This window comes from Amphibalanus amphitrite, unplaced genomic scaffold, assembly GCF_019059575.1.
Source record: "Amphibalanus amphitrite isolate SeventyFive unplaced genomic scaffold, NRLGWU_Aamphi_draft 000194F_arrow, whole genome shotgun sequence".
NCBI lineage: Eukaryota > Metazoa > Arthropoda > Thecostraca > Balanomorpha > Balanidae > Amphibalanus > Amphibalanus amphitrite.
In genome coordinates this window covers 130,001-148,524 of record NW_024881689.1, presented here as the reverse complement: position 1 = coordinate 148,524, position 18,524 = coordinate 130,001, and the positions used below count along the sequence as shown (strand labels likewise).

Below are 18,524 nucleotides of genomic sequence, written 5' to 3'. Positions count from 1 at the left end.
GTCACAGTGTTTGAGGGAAGGTACTGAATATCCGCTATCACCAAGCGAGAATCATTACAAAACGACTCAAGCTCTTTACCGAACTCAGTGCCTTTGACCACATCTGCATTAAAGTCACCAAGCACACATACGTATTGGGAATCAAATTCATCGATGATCGTTTTGAGCTTACCTAGGTAGAAAACATAACTGTCGAAATTGAGGTTTGTGTTGTAAGGCAAGTATACACCAACAAACAGAATTTTTACACCACTAAACGAATATTCCAAACCGACTATCCGGTCATCCTCATAACATACTGGCTTCACGTGAGAGGCCAAAGAGTTACGCCATAATACAGCTACACCACCGTACGGTCTACCTCTGATTAAGCCGGCAGATGGGTCAATCGACGAAATACCAAAAGAAGTGAAATCACCGTGAATATAAACGGCCCCACGTTTTTCGCCGGGCCATAGCATAAAAACGGCGCGCCGCAGGCGCGCCAAATTTTGGGTACCTGTAGGGAATTGATTGAAGTTTATTGTGACAAAGTTTCAAAAAAATCGGTCGGATAATCTTTGAGATATCGAGGTTTTAGTGACGTCATGATTTCTGAGTTTTCGACCAAAAACGGCATATGTTCAAAAAATCATATAAAATCACAGAATAGACATACAGACATGCCGTAAACGCCATTAGACTGCCAATACCATGATCAATCAAATGGCTATCTTCGATTATTGATTATCGTTCCGCATTTTCCATAATCTTGAACTGAATCTTGGCAATTTTTCGTGACTACTTCACGACCATGATACATGCCATTCTTAAATTGAATTTTTTGAGCCAAACACGTACACATATGATAAAATGAATGTCACCATCGTGTTCTACGCCCCAAATTACCTATAAAACATGTTTCACAGGCTGCGAATATCAGTTTTGATTTTCGGGGATATGTGCCTACCCGGTTGACCTGACCTTGACCCTGACCTATGCTTGACTGACCCCGACATGGAGCTGACACTCTTGTAGGCCTTATATGATGGATTTTGCACCGTTTGGACAGAGTTTATGACGAGAGGCGCCCATTGCGAAGTCCTGAAGTCCATGCTACTGAAAGCCCGATTTCAGGTGTTTGACCTGACCTTGACCCGACTTGTGACCTCAAAATTCAACTTTAAAGTACTCATCTGAAGCGTCTCGTCGCGCTCTTTCGTTTGCCGCCTCGTGCGTTTCGCTGCGCCTATTGGTTCTCGAGTTATCGGCTGGGGGCGTTTAACGCCCCCCCCCCCCCCCCAGCAAACGGTTGGTGGCGAAATACCCCAGCAACTGCCGGGTTAAGGCCTGGCTACACTATGCGTTTTCTGCGTGCGTTTTTGCAGGTTTGCGTGTTTCGCGTAATATCGTTCTAGGAAAAAAGTTATAAACAATATAATTTTTACTTTGGTTATATACAAAAGCTAATATAACTCTGATGTAACTAAAATTTAAGGTGAAAAACATCACAAAAACGTAATATCGTTCTTTTTTCTAGAACGATATCACGCAAAACACGCAAACACGCAAAAAACGCACGAAGAAAACGCATAGTGTAGCCAGGCCTTTAGAGTTACAGCCCGCCAAACTTGGGGCTGCAACGCAAGATCCGAAATATGTTATACACTATAACTCAAAAACCACTCATCTGATAAGCCTGAAATTGTTACAGGAGAATTCAGAGCCCCTGATCACCCCTTAGACCAATTATCGTTAAAATCCGAGAGATGAGGGTGTCAAATTGGAAAAAAGTGGTACGATCTATCGTGGAATGCCCCAGCTGGCTTAATATAGGAACGCGGGTCAAACGGCGTGGAGCTTCCCGGCCGCGAACTCGCTGCCGCCGAGTTAGGAGACAGACGCCTTATCCACTAGGCCACGGGGAGGACAATATACCGATAATAGTTTATTTTCATTCTAGGGGACGCTGGGAAATCGGGGTTTTCGGGTGGGGGTGATTGGGAAACGTGTTTGCTAGCGACGCGAACCAATGATGTGGCCTTAGCCACAAATAGGGGATATCTTAGGTAAGGGTAAATGGAAAAATGTTAGGTTAAAGAGTTCTGGAATCGTCTTCAGGCCAGCCGAAGGCCGGCCTGGAGCCTATTCCGGCCCTGTTTCACCGCCCGACGCTGCGCGCGCTGCAGCGCGCTGGGAACTGAGGCATACCCTTACGTCACTCGAATGACGTTGCGTGCAGGCATCGGGAAAATCCTTTTTGAAAGGATTGCATTCCCAATCCACATTCCTAGTGCCGAAGTGGATTGCATTCCTACCCGCAATCCCCTTTTTTCACTTGGATTGTGATCAAATCCGCAATCCTTTTTTGCAATCCTGTTGTATCATTATGTGCACTAGTGGATCTGGGGGAGGGAGGGGGGCATAGGGCCGTGCCTCCATCCCCAAATCACCCATTTCTAGTACCTAGTCTTGCGAGTAATTCCTATCTAAGGCACAGGTATTTTATGGGAAATATTTTTTGCCTCAAACACCCCCACATTTTAACTTCTACCCAACCAGTGTTTTATATTTTTAAAACTCGCCCTCAAATACGTAATTTTGCCCTTCCTATGTAGTTCATCAGCGTATATTATTTTGAGCGTTTAACCCTCGCCCATGTAGGGGGGGGGGTTGGTGCAACCCCCCTGAGGCTTTTCGGAAATAGTGCAAAAACGGCGGCGCGCAGCGCCGCCAAATTTTGGGTACCTTATGGGGCAAACCTTGCGCATCTTTTGATAAAAAAAAAATTGACCGGGTCATGTCAGGTTACGGAGTTATGACGTCACAAAGGGAACAGCCTCCGGCCGGATTTTCACAAACTGAGTGCCAACGCCCGAGGTTTCCTGCCGGTGGTACGGACATCGGTTGATGGATCGTGATGAAACTTCCCATGCATGTTGGGGCAAGTATTGGCTATCATATGGTATAAGAAACTTGACCGGGTCAGGTCAGGTCACGGAGCTATGACGTCACAAGAGGAACAGCGTCCGGTACTATTTTTGAAAAGCGCCCGAACCACTATTTTGCTAATTCTTGTCACCTCAATGGGAATATGCAGCAATATTAGCTTCTATAGGGAGCAAATGGACCTCCCAAATCCAAAAATACAATCAGATTTCAAAAATTTAAATTTTGATTTTTCGAATTTCTGCCGCCGACTGTGACCTTGCCGACTTCCGGCGCTCCCAACGCGCCATTTTTAGAGCTAGGGAAACAAAATACATACCAAACGATAGAGAATTGATCAAGGAACACGATAGTGAAGGTTTCAAGTCGATATCTCCCACCGTTTTGCCGCAATTGCCGCGGAAAGTTGAAAAAGTCTATTTTTTCCGAAAATTTGACCTTTGACCGGTCAAAAGTAGGTCAAATGTTGACCTAGGACCAAAAAATATACCACCAATCGCGAGATCTCGACGAGAGCAATCCGTTGGTCTTTTCCGCTAAGCTCTACGACACTCCGTTTTCAAACGCCAAGGGGGGGGTCGCACCAACCCCCCCCCCTGCATGGGCGAAGGTGGCAGATCGCCGTTTACGGGCGAGGGTTAAATTAAAAGCGTTTAAATTATTTCAAGTTTCGATGTAAAGCCCTTGATAGCAAAGTACATTAAGCCGATGAAGCCGATCTCATAATTTTCAATCGCAACAAACCATTTCAAAGTACTAATCAAACACAATCCGGATTGGATTGCAAAAATTGGAAATATGATGCAATCCAATCCGCAATCAAATCCTGTTTTTTGGAATGGATTTCAAATCCAGGTGCAATCCACCAAAAAGGAATGCAATCAGGATTTTGCAATCCTGCAATCACAATCCTACCGATGCCTGGTTGCGTGCGATCCGTTAGCTTATGGTAAATCGCGTTTCGAACAGAGACCTTGAAGAACCTAGTACCAATTGAACAGAAGTTTGAGTACCAATACTGCTAGCGTGCGGATGGTGCTGGCGCCAGGGTGCTAGCGTTTTGCGATGACGTCATAGCGTAGCGTCAGAGGGAAGTTTGTTGATATTGCCATGGAAACCCAACGCGCCGACGCGCGCAGCGCACTGCAGCGCTCCGCCGTGAAACAGGGCCCAGAACGTTAAGTATGGGAGAAATTAGTGAAATACAGTTGTGGCGCAGATACTCTCTTAGCTCCACTGAATTCTATAACTTAGCTCGGACAGGCTCGGACAATATAGGTATTCCTGCCCGGGGCCGGGATGATTCGATCAATAAATGTCACCGAGGTTTTTTAGCGAAAACTCCGAGGGCCGTTAGGCCCGAGGTGATTTTGCTAAAAAAGCGAGGTGACATTTATTGAATTCCCTGCCTTAGGGCTGGAAGGTGTTTCCCATACCTGCCAAAAAGCTCACAACTATATGATAGTGACGTCAGCAGCCGTGTGGTTCAACGTGTGGTTCAACATCCCTTGAACCACACGGCTTGTAATATTAAAGCATTGCATTAAACTTTGAAAAGTGTGGTACAGTACACGTGCCGTTTATATACCTGGATGTCTCGATTTAATCATGCAATGTAGCAGGTATGGGAAAACACTATTCGACCGCCACCCTTGCAGCCATTCTATAACTCAGGAACCACTGAACCGATCGGGACGAACGAAACACCACTCGAATCAAGGGGTATGATTTTATCAGCCGTCTCGGAGATGGTGACCTCAGGTGACCTCGGTGACCTCAAAAGGTCAACTTGGCATTGACCCCTATTGCATCCATTCTATAACTCAGGAACTACTAGGCCGATCGAGACGAAACCACCACCGGTCGATTTCATCTGCCGTTTCGAATATGGTGACCTCAGGTGACCTCGGTGACCTCGAAAGGTCAACTTTACGTTTTCGCCTATTGTAGCCATTCTATAACTCAGGAACTACTGGGCCGATCGAGGCGAAAACACCACCAGTCGATTCAGCGTATGCAATTTCATCAGCCGTTTCAAATATGGTGACCTCAGGTGACCTCGGTGACCTTGGGAGGTCACATGACCGTTGCTGCCCTTGGCACTTGGCAGCCATTCTATAACTCAGGAACTACTGGGCTGACCGAGACAAAACCACCAGTCGATTCCGCGTATGCGATTTCATCAGCTGTTTCGAATATGGTGACCTCAGGTGACCTCGGTGACCTTGGGAGGTCACATCACCGTTGCCGCCTATGGCAGCCATTCTATAACTCAGGAACTACTGGGCCGATCGAGAAGAAAACACCACCAGTCGATTCAGCGTATGCGATTTCACCAGACGTTTTGAATATGGTGACCTCAGGTGACCTCGGTGACCTTGGAAGGTCACATGACCGTTGCCGCCTATGGCAGCCATTCTATAACTCAGGAAAGGAACTACTAGGCCGATCGAGACGAAAACACCACCAGTCGATTCAGCGTATGCGATTTCATCAGCCGTTTCGAATATGGTGACCTCAGGTGACCTCAGTGACCTTGGGAGGTCACATGACCGTTGCCGCCTATGGCAGCCATGCACTGAGGTTATAACATTAGTTTGAATCGTCGACTTTATTTATCTTGCAAGCAAGAACAGAAAGGAGAAGGGGAAATAGAGTTATCGCTTCACACGCTCTTGCAATACAAGACCGAAAACCGCCGTAAGTTACGGACTCGCTTTATGAAACGAGGCCCTGGTGCTACCTTCCAACTCTCATCTGCAGTCTCTCCCGATTTCCAAAAGGGAGTAGAGTTACCTTCTTGTGCGTGACTGCAGTCTCCCCGTGTTATTTCCCGAGACGCTCCATGAGATGCCTGTGGAGGTAGGCTGTGCCGCAGTACAGCGCTGTGCGGCGGCGCAGTCTATATCCGCCGCAGGCGCGCGGCAGTGAGCCGGTAAATGAAATAGGTACACGTAATTTGCTTTATTAGGTAGGATTTTTTTTGGGGGGGGGGGGGTGGACTAGGCACTACCTGAGGGCTGTGAAAGGAAGAGAATGCTCCTGTCTTATAGGATGACGTAGGGATGAGTTGCCCGTCGGCTAGTGCGCCTATAGGTACTTTAATCTCTTCGTTATAGGTTCTGAATATATTTGCCATGTCGTTTGAGTTTTGGTGAAAGGCATTATTTTCACTTTTCATCTTTCTTCTAATCCGCATCTGATGTTTAAAGTGGGCCGATCCTGGCTGTAGTGCAATGCCAGGCCAACCCGCGGCAGGGCTGGAGCAAGCTCCAAAAACCCCGCCAAAGTCCAAAAATCAGTTTAATATTCTGGTCCCCATGTAGGGGACGTATCAGATATTAAGCTGATAAGAACAGATACTACACTTTGATCTTAGCCAAAAGGCCGAGAAGCGATACTGAAGCACTGAAATATCTCAAACTTATGCACTCAAAAAGTATCTAAAGATGCTAGTAGCAATTCGAGGTCAAATCGGCAATCAGGACCACCGGAGTTACTGTAAGCGTCCGTGAAAGCATCCTTTGCCATTCAGATCTAACTGAATTTAACCTCCTATCCCATTCGTACTTATCTTTAAGTATCCTAATTATCTCAAAATATCTACGATATTGTCTCGCCTGACCAAAGGTTTTCAGTTGGTTCCATCGCGTCGGCGGCGTTGACCGAGAGCTTCTGGCCTTTATTGACCTACATCCAACAGACAACAGTTTTCGATATCATGACCTCTGGTGTCGTGACCGTTGACCTGACCTGAGTCTGATATATATCTGCTGAATCCCTGTTTACTGAGCTATATCGTCAGGTAACGGCATTTTTCGTTTATTTGATATTTTTGTCGATACGCTCATTTAAAGCTAAGCCTCGTGTCATTTGATCAGCCCACCGTAAGGTGATCTGCATCAGACTCGCCTATCGCTCGGCAGATGGCAGCGCCGTCGATGGCCCCGGGCGCTATATATAGACACCCCACCGTATCCGTGTCGGCAGCCTGTGACGTCAGGGCCGGTGGGCGGAGCCTGGGCGGTGTCAGTCGGCGGGCGGCGGCGGACGGCGGCGGCCGCGCCGCTCCGCCGCCCGCCGGGGTCGGCCGATGGGAGGGGCCCGGGAGGGACTCAGTCGGCCGTCACGGCACGTGAACACTGAGAGCTCACCTGACTCTAAGTGACTCGACCCATGTCTGAGTCGGAGCGGACTACGCATAGCTAAAACACCGAACGAACAGACTCCCTATGCTATGTCCGGATACTCGATTGGACAGCGTGCTCCTCTCACTTTGTTCATTTCCATGATAGATCCTTGACCTTGATCCTTGATCCATGATAGCCCTGACTAGTTATTTTGGAGGGTGCTGGGAACCCATGGCTGTCAAGACAGTCCATATTCAGTCCTCACTCCTCATCTCCAGGCGTCCCGACCCTGGAATGAATGTGGGCTGAGCTATGACTGAATACCATGAGGACATTTGGTCGCACCACATCCGGGCGGCCGGCGAGGGAAGCAAGCTGCATTGGGCCGAGCAAGTCCATTCGGGGTAGAGTAGAGCGTCAGTGTGACCTGTCCCACCGAGTGGCTCCCATCCAAATGGGAACGGCTTACCCGCTGCAGCCAAAAGTCGGTGGTTGATTTGGCACAATGTTTTGCGTGTTTTATCACTCTCTGGGCCGAAATAGCATTACTGGGCCGAACGGTACCTATAGCAAATCAACGAACAAAAGGGGACAGTTATGAGGCAAAATGATGAAATTATAATTCTTCGTCGTATTTTCTGATAGAACAAAGGGGTATTTTCCCCAGCAAGCGTTTGGAGCAGCACCGGTCCGATCATGTAGTTTGTCAGACCTTTACCTTCCCATAGCTCTGTAAATAACTATTCTTTGGGAATTTGTTGCCTTTGCTCCGTTGTTAGGAGCTTTGCACCCCATCCCAACTAAGTATATATGTTAGCGGAAGTCTTAGCATATTTCTCTACTATACCCAGTATGCAGGTAGTAAAGTAATCTTGGTATGCAGCAGAAGTGCTCTCACTGGCTCGTCCTCGGATTCCGCATGTGCGACCGTGGCGACACATATGCACGAATGCGCGGCCGAGTCTCGGAGTATCGCCACTAGATGGAGCCTGCGAGGCGACAGGGGGGGCTGAGATCCAGGTGCATTCTAACACGGCATAGTCACTGATCTCTTCTTTTTCTTTAGCGTGAGAGGATGTAGGAATGAGACAGGCGCAATCTGACTTTCGGTCTAAACTTTGGAATTTCTGTTTGGTCGGATCAGTGCAGTGGTCACTGGTCAGTGCTCGGTGTAAGGCCAAGTTTATGAACTAACAAAATTGTGAGAAATGTAAGCTCCGGTTCATAGTTATACCAGCCACTTCTGTCACTTTCAGTCTCACAGACCTCCGATCAGACATTTCACGCTTTGCTTTCTTGTCTTTTCCTTCCTTTTCCTTCCACGATTAATTAACCCGGGAGTTGCTAGGGAGGGGTTCGTTAAAAAGCCCACTTTTTCTCGTCGCTACAGCTAAAAACGGCGCGTTACAGCCTGTCAAGTTTTTGGATATCTCTAGGGAATTGATGGAAGTTCATTGTGAATGAATTAAAAAATATCGGTTAGATTTTTTAATACTGAAGCCTTAGTGACGTCATGATTTTTGAGTCCGTGGGAACGAATTTTGCATCAGCCAGTAGCTCTGATCCTCCGATCAGGTCCTGTGTCCCATTTGGCGGGCGTACCCCCGGCGGTGACCCTGCCCTCGTATCTCAGATCCCCCGGTGGGGGTGGGGGTGGGGGTGGGGATACACCGCCACACCACCGTATATGGCGCGGACGTGACGACGGTGGGGCGCAGACCCCGATAACGGACCCACCATGGCCGCCGGATAGCACGGCGCTGCCAGACGCACATATGGCAGCACCGAATGGCAGTGGCGGTCTGATGGAAACGGATATGGTAGCACACATATATGGTAGGTCCCATATAAGGAAAGCAGTTCAGTGCCGAACACGTTTCCCATATGTCGGTTACGCATTCACAATTTTTCTTTTCAGAAGTAAAAAAATCTGAAAACGCACTTCATATGTGATTGAACAAATGCCTGTTTTAGAATTTGTGAGAAGAGTACTTCAGGTGTAGGTATCGGTTAGCTTCTTTAGTTAGTGAAAACGTTTAACTTGCTTTCGGATGTAAGTGTCTGAAAGTTTTGATTAGATTTAAATATGATTCCTCTAGCTCTGTCATTGCAACTATCGATGAAAACGAATTGTTTATATGCGGGGTCAGTGGTTAGGGGAATGACTAAATTTGTTCTGAAAATCATAAATTTCAATTGTAACAATTATTTGACAATTTTGCATGCAATTTAGATAGGTACCAGTATTTTGCAGGCCATATTTGCTAAATTTTAGAAAACGCTGTCACATTTCACAGGTAAAAAGCCGTAACCCTCTCTCTCTCTCTCTCCCTCCCTCCCTCCCTCTCTCTCTCTCCCTCTCTCTTTCTCTCTCTCTCTCTCTCTCCCCTCTCTCCTCTCTCTCTCTCTCTCTCTCTCTCTCTCTCTCTCTCTCTCTCTCTCTCTCTCTCTCTCTCTCCCTCTCTTTCACCCGTCGTCACTCCTGTCCCTCCCATCCCCTCACTCTCTCCCTCCTCCCCCTCCCACCCTAGCGATGTCCTCTGTCTCCGATGTTTTGTATCTATGTGCGAGGTCACGGTGCTGGGGGGGGGGGGGGGGCGATAGTGTGTGCCGCTCTTCACATCACCGTATAAGGTCTGCCCGGAGTCGGTAAACCAACACCGCCTTGACCGAGACGGCAAAGTACCCTGATAGACACGCGTCAGAGAGTCAAGCGATGGGAGGGAGGGAGGGAGCCGAGAGAGAGAAAGAGAGAGAGAGAGAGAGAAAGAGAGAGAGAGAGAAAGAGAGAGAGAGAGAGAGAGAGAGAGAGAGAGAGAGAGAGAGAGAGAGAGGGAGCTGTAAGGAGGAGAGGGGAGGATGTTGACGAGCCGTGACTGATTGGGAAGAGGGTGGGGGGAAGGGGGTGTGGAGATTGACGCGTTTCAGATGTGTGACGAATGAGATAGGCACGCACCGATTAGAGGCGTGTATGCCGTGTCGGAATGTGATTTACAACACGCAGTGTGGAGGGGCGTGGGGGAGTGTTTGGGAAGTAGGCCGTTTGGTGGTGTTTACAAACATTTGCCAGCCTCGGTATGACACAGAAAGTGACAAGCTTCAGGCTAGAAGAGATCGAAGAAGGCATGAAGGAAGATGAGTGGACAAGTGGCTGGAAATGCGGATAGCAAAAATGAAAACTTCTAAAACTAGAACGGGAGACTGAAAAATTAAAATGAAATGCGAGGAGAATGAAAAACACGAAAAATAAAATGCATTATCTTGTGGTGGCTAGTAAATGGATGAAACAGTGGGGGTGGGGCAGGCACATGACGCGACCAGTGATGGCTAGAGTACCATGCTGGCTTCACGGGAGGACATACAAGCCGGCGCCACCGGAGCTAGTCATGGGAAAAGGGATGGGGTACGGCACGTGAGGGAGCGAGTGGGGTTGGGATTTATTCGTTTAACCATAAATCTTTAAAGCATGAAAAAGTTTGGGTTCGAGCATTATTGTTTTGTTTATTTTTTTACAATAATTCAGTAAGTATTCTTATTGTTTTTCGGCAGTCAAATCTCTCATTTCGCATTCAGGGTTCCCTTTTAGGTATTCATGACAAAATAAACCCTTTAGAGCGTTATAGCCGCACTGTCCTCAGCTCCGCTTATATCATCAGAGAGGGTTAAATCTATCGAACTGGAGTCGCTTTTTGTGGATATCCTTGTCGAGCTCTCAGCCGACAGGACCTCAACCGGTCCTCACTTGTCAGATGGTCCTCAGCTGGTCCTCAAAAAGCAGCGTTCGGCCTTGGCCCAGCTTCGGGTGTCGGGTAGTGGTTGAAGAAGTGGTCGATCTCAGGCGGCTGAGAGGAAGGAAAAACAAACAAGCCAGGGTTCTGTTATACCTACACAGTGACCGGTGCACATTGGAATAGAATGATACGTTGCGTTTTGGCTTGGAAGACACACGCAAAATAGATAAAATGGACGTTGTAGGCATTTGGAAATTGGAAATCAGGCGCGGTCTTTTGTAGTTCGTACTACAATATCGCAAGATTTCCTAAACAGGTCGGTCTTCATCTAAGTAGCTGCCTACTCGTTATCTATCACATTTAGCTGCTCCATTGATGAAAAAGCACGTGATTTAAAACATAGGTAGGAGAACGGGGAGGGCACCGGGGCACCGTGCCCCCTTTGATTTTGGCATTTTAACATTAGCCCTATTTGCGTTGCATGGAAAGAATGGGATCAAAAGTCGGCAGTGCCCCCCCCCCTTAATTGAAGGTGTTCCACCGCTACAGATTTAAAACGATCAACACAAGCGAGAGATACCATTTCATTGCAAAAGCATGTTTTGAAGTCAGTCACCCCAGCGCGTTACGAATCATATGACTTATCGCTACGTCATGAATCATTGTGAATTACGGCGGAAATGTTTGGGAAAACGCATAGCATCCACGCCCCAGATTACTTTACTACTGCCTACATAGTCCACATAGTCCATAATAGTCCATGCCCATATCATCCTTCTGCTAGTAAACATCATTCACGGCATGAGATTCAGTCTTTACATGCATCCACCGATCACTGTATTGATGATTCATCTTTGACAGGATCACATGGAGAGCGATGGGGTTATGTTAACCACCCACCACTCAGCTGAGTGAACTCCAGAGCTCAAATTCACTCGAATCCACTCATCTTATTTTTTCTGACACATGGTCCGGAAGATCCGCCCACCATGAAATCACGAGACTTACCTCATTGACACACATTGTGATTCGTCTTGATTGACTGCCACTTGAGATTCGAGCCGACCCCCACCAAACACGATTTGGTAGCACTGTAATGACGCCTGCTGGGCGTGAAGTTTTCCCTTCACCATAGGGTTTACACACAAATTGGTCAAAGTTTGAGCCAGGATATACTAGTCTAAAAATGCAAAAAACGAACAAATTTTGGCATCAATAGATTCAGCATTTCATCGTGTGCCTCAAACCGTCCATCATTTGGCCTCAAAGGAGGTAAAAATTGTTCAAAATCGAAGTTGAAAAGATGCTTTCTGAGCACATAATCTGGTAGCAATCACGTGACCTGCTATAAGCAGCTTATCGATAATTTACAAACATAATTATTAAAATGCTGCTTTAAAGAACATTAATCATACATTTTGAGCTTTCAGTACTTTAAATAAGGTCAAAACATCGCAAAACACAAAAGTTAATACAATAGTCACGTGGGTGTCAGGAAATGTATCAGGTGCGTCAAATTTGTGACTGGGGCTTTACTTTCAAACATCGGATCTACCTGTTTCTTATAGGTATCTTGATTCGAGCACGGTATATATGTATTTAGGGCCTTGGGTATACCGTATATCGGTAGTATCGGTATACCTTGACGGTATATAGAGAACTGGATTCGTCATTCGAGCAAGGCCGATTCGAGTGTTTGTGCTCTTTGGTTGTCGATCACCAATGCGGCATCAATCAGCAGAACTCGCTACTTCCGGTTTATCGGCTCGCAGCTTCCGGCTGGGCGCGGCGGTCATTGTAGATCCCGCCCACACGGCGCGCCGCCTTGACCGAGAAGCTAGGGAGGTGGGGGAGGGGAAGGGAAGGTAGTCTAGGCGGGGACGGCCGACCGCCCGGCCCGCGCGGGGGGACGGTGATTCATCCAGCTCATCGCACCCGGAATCCGTCAGGTCGACTCGCCACACCGTGGACCAGGTGACAGGAGGACGTGGTGACGCAGCCCCCCCCCCCCCCCCCGGTGACGGTCCGCACACGTGACGTAGGCTCTGAGTAGTCCGACTACCGCACCGGCCGGCAGCTGAGTCATGCCGTCACCCGGGGGAGGAGGGGAGGGGGGATTCCTGGATTCTGGTCTGGTCAGGAGGTATGTTTTAATCGGTGGATATGGGTATGGGGGACAGAGGGAGGGAGGGAGGGAGGGAGGGAGGGAGAGAGAGAGAGAGAGAGAGAGAGAGAGAGAGAGAGAGAGAGAGAGAGAGAGAGAGAGAGAGAGAGAGAGAGAGAGAGAGAGAGAGAGAGAGAGAGAGAGAGAGAGAGAGAGAGAGAGAGAGAGAGAGAGAGAGAGAGAGAAGGGAAGAAACAACTAAGAAAGATGACATAAAACAAATAAGAACGATCTAGAAAGTTCCTTATTTCAGTGATAACACTTTGAAAACAATAATATAGTACCGTAAACACAGCACTTTCATTTCTCCCCTTTCATTTCCTGCTCGGTAAACTATAGCTTATCATATTTAATTTGAAGCTATTTCAGCGTCGTCTTAGCCAACCCAAAACATCTTCGCGAGGCCGCGGTCTCTAGCTTTCCGAAGTTCCCCGCGCTCCACCCTGGTGTAGCCCCTCCGGACTCCTCTGAGGCAGCCTGTATCTCCTCCCCGCGTTCCGTCTGAGCGGCTAGCCGGCCCGTTATGGCTCTCACGTGGTCCCGCTCCGTTGGCCACTCATGCTCGCCATCTGTCCCAGAACAGCAGGGAGGCGCTGCCGCGAGGGGCGTTTCTCTCAGATGTTTGAGCTTATCTCCTAAACTCGGCGACTGTAAATGCAAAATGGAAAGATATTAGGTGTTTTTAAGTGGAATTTCTACGCTCAGAGTGCGGTTTTATTGCATGGCTTCATATCCTGCGATGGTTGGCAGTTTCATTTCGTTCACGGTATATATGGAGATTCCGTAAAATAGTTAATTTATCGCCGCGATTCCTAATTTTATCACAACTTTGCTATGGCTCAGGGGCTAGATGAGAGTTTATGAAATTAGTGAAGTTTCATAAAATTCCACTAATTTCATAAGATGCGCAAGATTGATATTAGCACTCAACAGCCGTTGAATATGACTAATTTTTTGGCTTCATTAGGTATCCCCTACCTCACCCTACAAGCGCAAACGATTAACATTCATGATTCAAATCTAATAATCTATCACGACACTGGTGAAAGTCAGTCACTAACACCGACGTAACTAGAGCAGGCCAACACATCTGCCTTCTGTTTGTGAAACAGATGATCGAGGCATTCCTAACATCTGTCTGTCAGTCTTAGCATTCAGCGCTAGATTCGACCAACAGATGATCCGCCCATCTGTTGAGGAATAACCAGTGTTAGTTTCACCGTTTAAACAGGTGAGGGGAGAATAGAGCTAAGTAGGTTGGCTGCATAAATGATAAATGATTGATAAATGTATATGATCTCTATGATACTTCGAGCAATAGGGAACTCATTCCTATTTATTATGCAGTCTTGCATTTCATAGCAGTTCTAGTTTCAATCAACCTGCATATAACGTACCGCACGGATAATGTTGCCACTGTGCGCCCCTCCCTGCCAGTGTGTCGGGAGGTGAGTTCCACTGTGCGGTGTCCGGACAGATAGTCGCACATCCGGTGAGGGCCCGCGCCGGCACCGCCGGGGTCTCTGGAGTCTGGGACTATCTGCAGATAGTCCCAGACTCCAGAGACCCCGGCGCAGACGGGCCGGATTTTCTGCAGTCGGCTCCTTCCGGTACTGACCGCACCGCGGCGCCGGGACAGTGGCGCTGTCTCTGATGCTCAGCTGAGGGATACAGGGCATGGCTGGGAATGATAAAATTGTGAGACAATTTTACTAGAGTTATTTCTTAAACCTAAGTACAGCATAAATATATGATCACTGATCAGTGATGTTACTACCCTGGAAATTCCTTGGCAATTCCTAGGTATGCATAATACATATTTTGAAATGATGTATTTTTTTCTTAGTTTGGTAGGTAGCGTTTCGAAACATAGTTACGTTATTTATCCCATGATCTGAATCGACATTTCATAGATTTCCTCCTCATAAAGCACGATGACCAGCTAACTCATCGTCCGTATTTACGAAACACCGCACACATTTCTACAGCCGCCAAACTTGACACTGAGTTGACACTCATATCCAGCCATCGCATCGCTACAGCGCAGCGCTGCCGGTGACCAGTCTCTGCGTCTCCCTCCCCCCCTCTCCTCCCCCACTACCTACCAGCACACCTGGCGCTCCTCAGACAGGAAGGAGGTCGGACCACCAAGACCGGCGCGGCGGCGCGGACGGCTGGCGGACGGACGGACGGAAAGACGGACGGACGGACGGACGGACGGACGGACGGACAGACGGACGGACGGACGGACGGACGGACGGACGGACGGACGGACGAATGGATGGACGAATGGCCGAGTGAAGGGTGGGAGGTGGAAGAAACGCATCCGACCGTCTCAACTTCTGTACGTCCTGCCGCGCCGCTTCGACTCACAATACTTCACAGGTCGTGGTCGGCAGTCGGCACAGGTCCGGGAGTTATGAGGGGAGCTGGGAAAGGGAGGCGAAGGGCGATGGACTGGGCTGGGTGCTGACACGAGCAGAAGTTGATGCCAGGGGGATGACGATAAGTGCTGAATGCTGGATGCTGAAGAACAGATTTTGGGTGGTGGATTTTAGGCCAGGACAAACGACACTCGCCGGAATGCTGTAGCTGGACGATGTCTGATAAGACTTAAGAGCCGGGATAAAGTACCTAACTACGAAACGTTACAAAAGGAATATGTGAATCAATGTGTGATCAATGATCATGAATCTGATCCCACTTTCCTGTTCCGAGCCGTCGGTACCCCCTCTAAGAGTTTCGCAGTACATTATTGAGCTGATCGCACTCAGACCAGCACAACCGCCTCTTTGCAGAGATCTTCCACGCTCGTAGGAAAATCGTCCTTCCGTTGATGACCTGCCAATGATTTCCTGTGGACACCGTACTTTCCGGTCGGCGCAGTTGCAGCCTGAAGCTTCCGGTGCACTATCTCGGACCTCTGGCTATTCGCGTGCGGCATGGTACAGGAAAACGATGGAGTCGGAATTGGGATTGTAGAATGTAAACTATGCTGTTTTTTATTTGCACTTATGGAATTTATTCTACGGGATATCTTTGCGTTTAGTGGATCCACGCCAGTTTCTTGCGACCCACTAAAAAAAAAAAACTAGTTCAAGATGGATACCCAGTGGTCGAGGCCTAGGTATGTGCTGAATGTTTTCTGTACCCGTTTCCTCATGACCAGCTGGCACCCTAACTTATGAATCAATATGTGATCATGAATCTGATCCCACTTTCCTGTTCCGGGCTGTCGCCTGTCGGTGCCCCGCCCCCCCCCCCCCCCAGCCCAGATAACCAGTGGAGTGTCAGCTGCAGCAAAAGCACGCGCCCCTCCAGAGTAACCGTTTTAGTAGCTGGGCGGCCTGACCCGCGGAGCTGCTCCGGTCCCAGCGAGATGGTTTCGGCCACAGCAGTCATTGGAAGCACACAGTCATAAATCGAAGCTCAGCTCAATGTCCCCCCTCTCTCTATCTCTCTCTCTCCCTCTCTCTCTCTCGCTCTCTTGCTCCTCTATCTATCTATTAGCTTCACATCCCACGAGCATGCAATGGTATCAATAGGCCGAAAAGGTTCGAGCCCAGCAGCGAAAGGTTGGACACAAGATCGGGATTCGACTTGGAGGTCGTCCGCCGTCACCCACTGGCAAGTGGCGACTGGCGGATCCAGAAAGGCGGTCTCGAACGCTGCAAGGAGGGGGGGGGGGTGAGCAGCATGCCCAAGCCCAAAAAAAAACTCAAAATAAGAAACTCGTTGTCTTTTCATTCATATGGCGGCGGAACGGGGAGGGCACCGGGGCACCTTGGCATTTTAACATTAGCCCTATGGGCGTTGCATGGAAAGAATGGGGCCAAAAGTCGGCAGTGCCCCCCCCCCCCTTAATTGAAGGTGTTCCGCCGCCACTGTTTTCATTCCTAATGCATTGCTAAACAGCTTAAAACAAACTTTTACTAGCATGTAGTTGCTTATTTTCCCGTCTGTTATTCAAAACTGGTTAATTATCGCCGATTTCGGGCGCTGCAGGGGGTTGCATTTGTCCTGATTGCCCCCCACCCTCGGTCCGTCAGTGCCGTCTTCAAACACAAATTTAAAGAGAACGATTATAGGGATCGACATGACATAGAACAGAACCGTCTAATGGCTTATTATGTGCTGTGAGGGCGTCTGTGGAAAATCATCGACAACATTATTGTCAGGTCGGATACACCTATCGAATGTTAAACCCCAACCCCCGACCCCACCCTGCTTGGCCGTTGCAGGGAAGGGGGGGGGGGGTACCCGGTGTACCAGCTGACACGAAGGTCCAGTCCGGCGTACGGTGGTTCGCCCACCTGCCCCACAATCATAGATGTCGCCACCGGGCCGGCGTTTGCGAACGCCACGACAGCACTGCCCGATCGGGACATTTTCATGAACAATAGGTGAGCATTGCTTCATATGCTCAATTTAGTGCTAAATTTGTGAGTTTTTGTCGTTGGTGTTGAATTGGTGATGACTGACAGCCTGCCACTGACCGCCCCGCGGAGCGGCCGGCGACGTCACGTGACCACCGGGCCCCATTCAGCGATGACCATATATGGTAAACTGGATTCTGATTGGCTGACAGCAGCACGCGGCCGGCCGGCCGGATAGGCGTTGGAGGCGCGGTGTAAAGTCGGTAAGGATTTTCTGGGGGCCCACTCGCTGGTGAAGGAGAGCCCGTGGAGGTGCCGTCTGTGATACTCTTGGTGAGTGTTGATTTTTCTTTCGGTGGAGGAAGCTTGAGCGTAAGAAACGCGTGAAATCATTCATTTCTCAACGCCGGCTTATGTCAAATTTTTGTGTTTCTCTTGCCGGCTTTTTCTTTTTTGGCTGATTTTGGTGAAGTTTGTGGGTGATAAATGTTTTCCACAATAGGCTATTTGCATGTTGTCTGTGTCACAGTTGCTTATCTAGTGCGTATAGCTAGCGGCAATTCAGTGCGAGGAGTGTAAAAGGATCCACGGTAAAAGGATCGAAAGCTGTGGCCTGTGAAGCACGTGAGTGTCATTCCGCTTGAAGCACAAATCATTGGTCCCAGGGGTCCTGGTGATACTACAAAGTGCAATGGTCGCAGTGGGCGGCTCGCGGTGGTCCCCTTCTATATCTTCGATAACTCCTGGCCTGTTCCAGTCAGGTCATGGTGTCGACTTTCTCGAAATATCGTAGTTAAACGTGATTTAAATTTTGTCAAATATGTATGCATTTTAAGGTTTGCACATTTTAGAAGTACCTCATGTTAGCTCTTCCAGCCCAGTTATATGTCATTTTTCGACAATTGTGAAAGGTATTCATTTTTTCTTTATATGGCTAATGGCACTGAAACAGCATGCTGCTTTTTTGCATTTAACTAACTGAGAGTAGGGCAGTATCCCCAAGCAGCTGGATGAGACATAATTCAGTATTGATCGTCTTTGATGGCCGTGCCACGCCCTTGGAACAGGCCGGCTGGCATTGGAGACGCCTCACCGGAAGTCAAAATTATCGCCCCCCCCCCCCTCCTCAAGGGGTCGCCTCCGTCCGCCAAATTCAAACCCTCAGTCAGCCGTTGGTGGCGATAGGGCTGCCGTT

The 18,524-nt window shown here is 48.5% G+C and overlaps 1 protein-coding gene and 1 non-coding gene across 3 annotated transcripts in view; one reads left to right on the top strand and one right to left on the bottom strand.

The window, feature by feature from the left end:
- Window positions 1–6,134: 6,134 nt before the first annotated feature.
- On the bottom strand, window positions 6,135–6,327 carry LOC122384639. The gene has a single exon (XR_006257073.1). It is a non-coding gene; the product is annotated as a U2 spliceosomal RNA (small nuclear RNA).
- Window positions 6,328–17,527: 11,200 nt separating this feature from the next.
- LOC122384609 (actin, clone 403) overlaps window positions 17,528–18,524 on the top strand; it is a 3,584-nt gene continuing 2,587 nt past the window's right edge. Inside the window, exon 1 of one of the 2 annotated variants that reach the window (XM_043372180.1) lies at window positions 17,528–17,662. The gene's annotated coding sequence lies outside the window, so the exon portion shown is untranslated. Of the gene's footprint in view, window positions 17,954–18,524 lie in introns of both variants that reach the window. The other variant, XM_043372181.1, reaches the window with a different exon arrangement.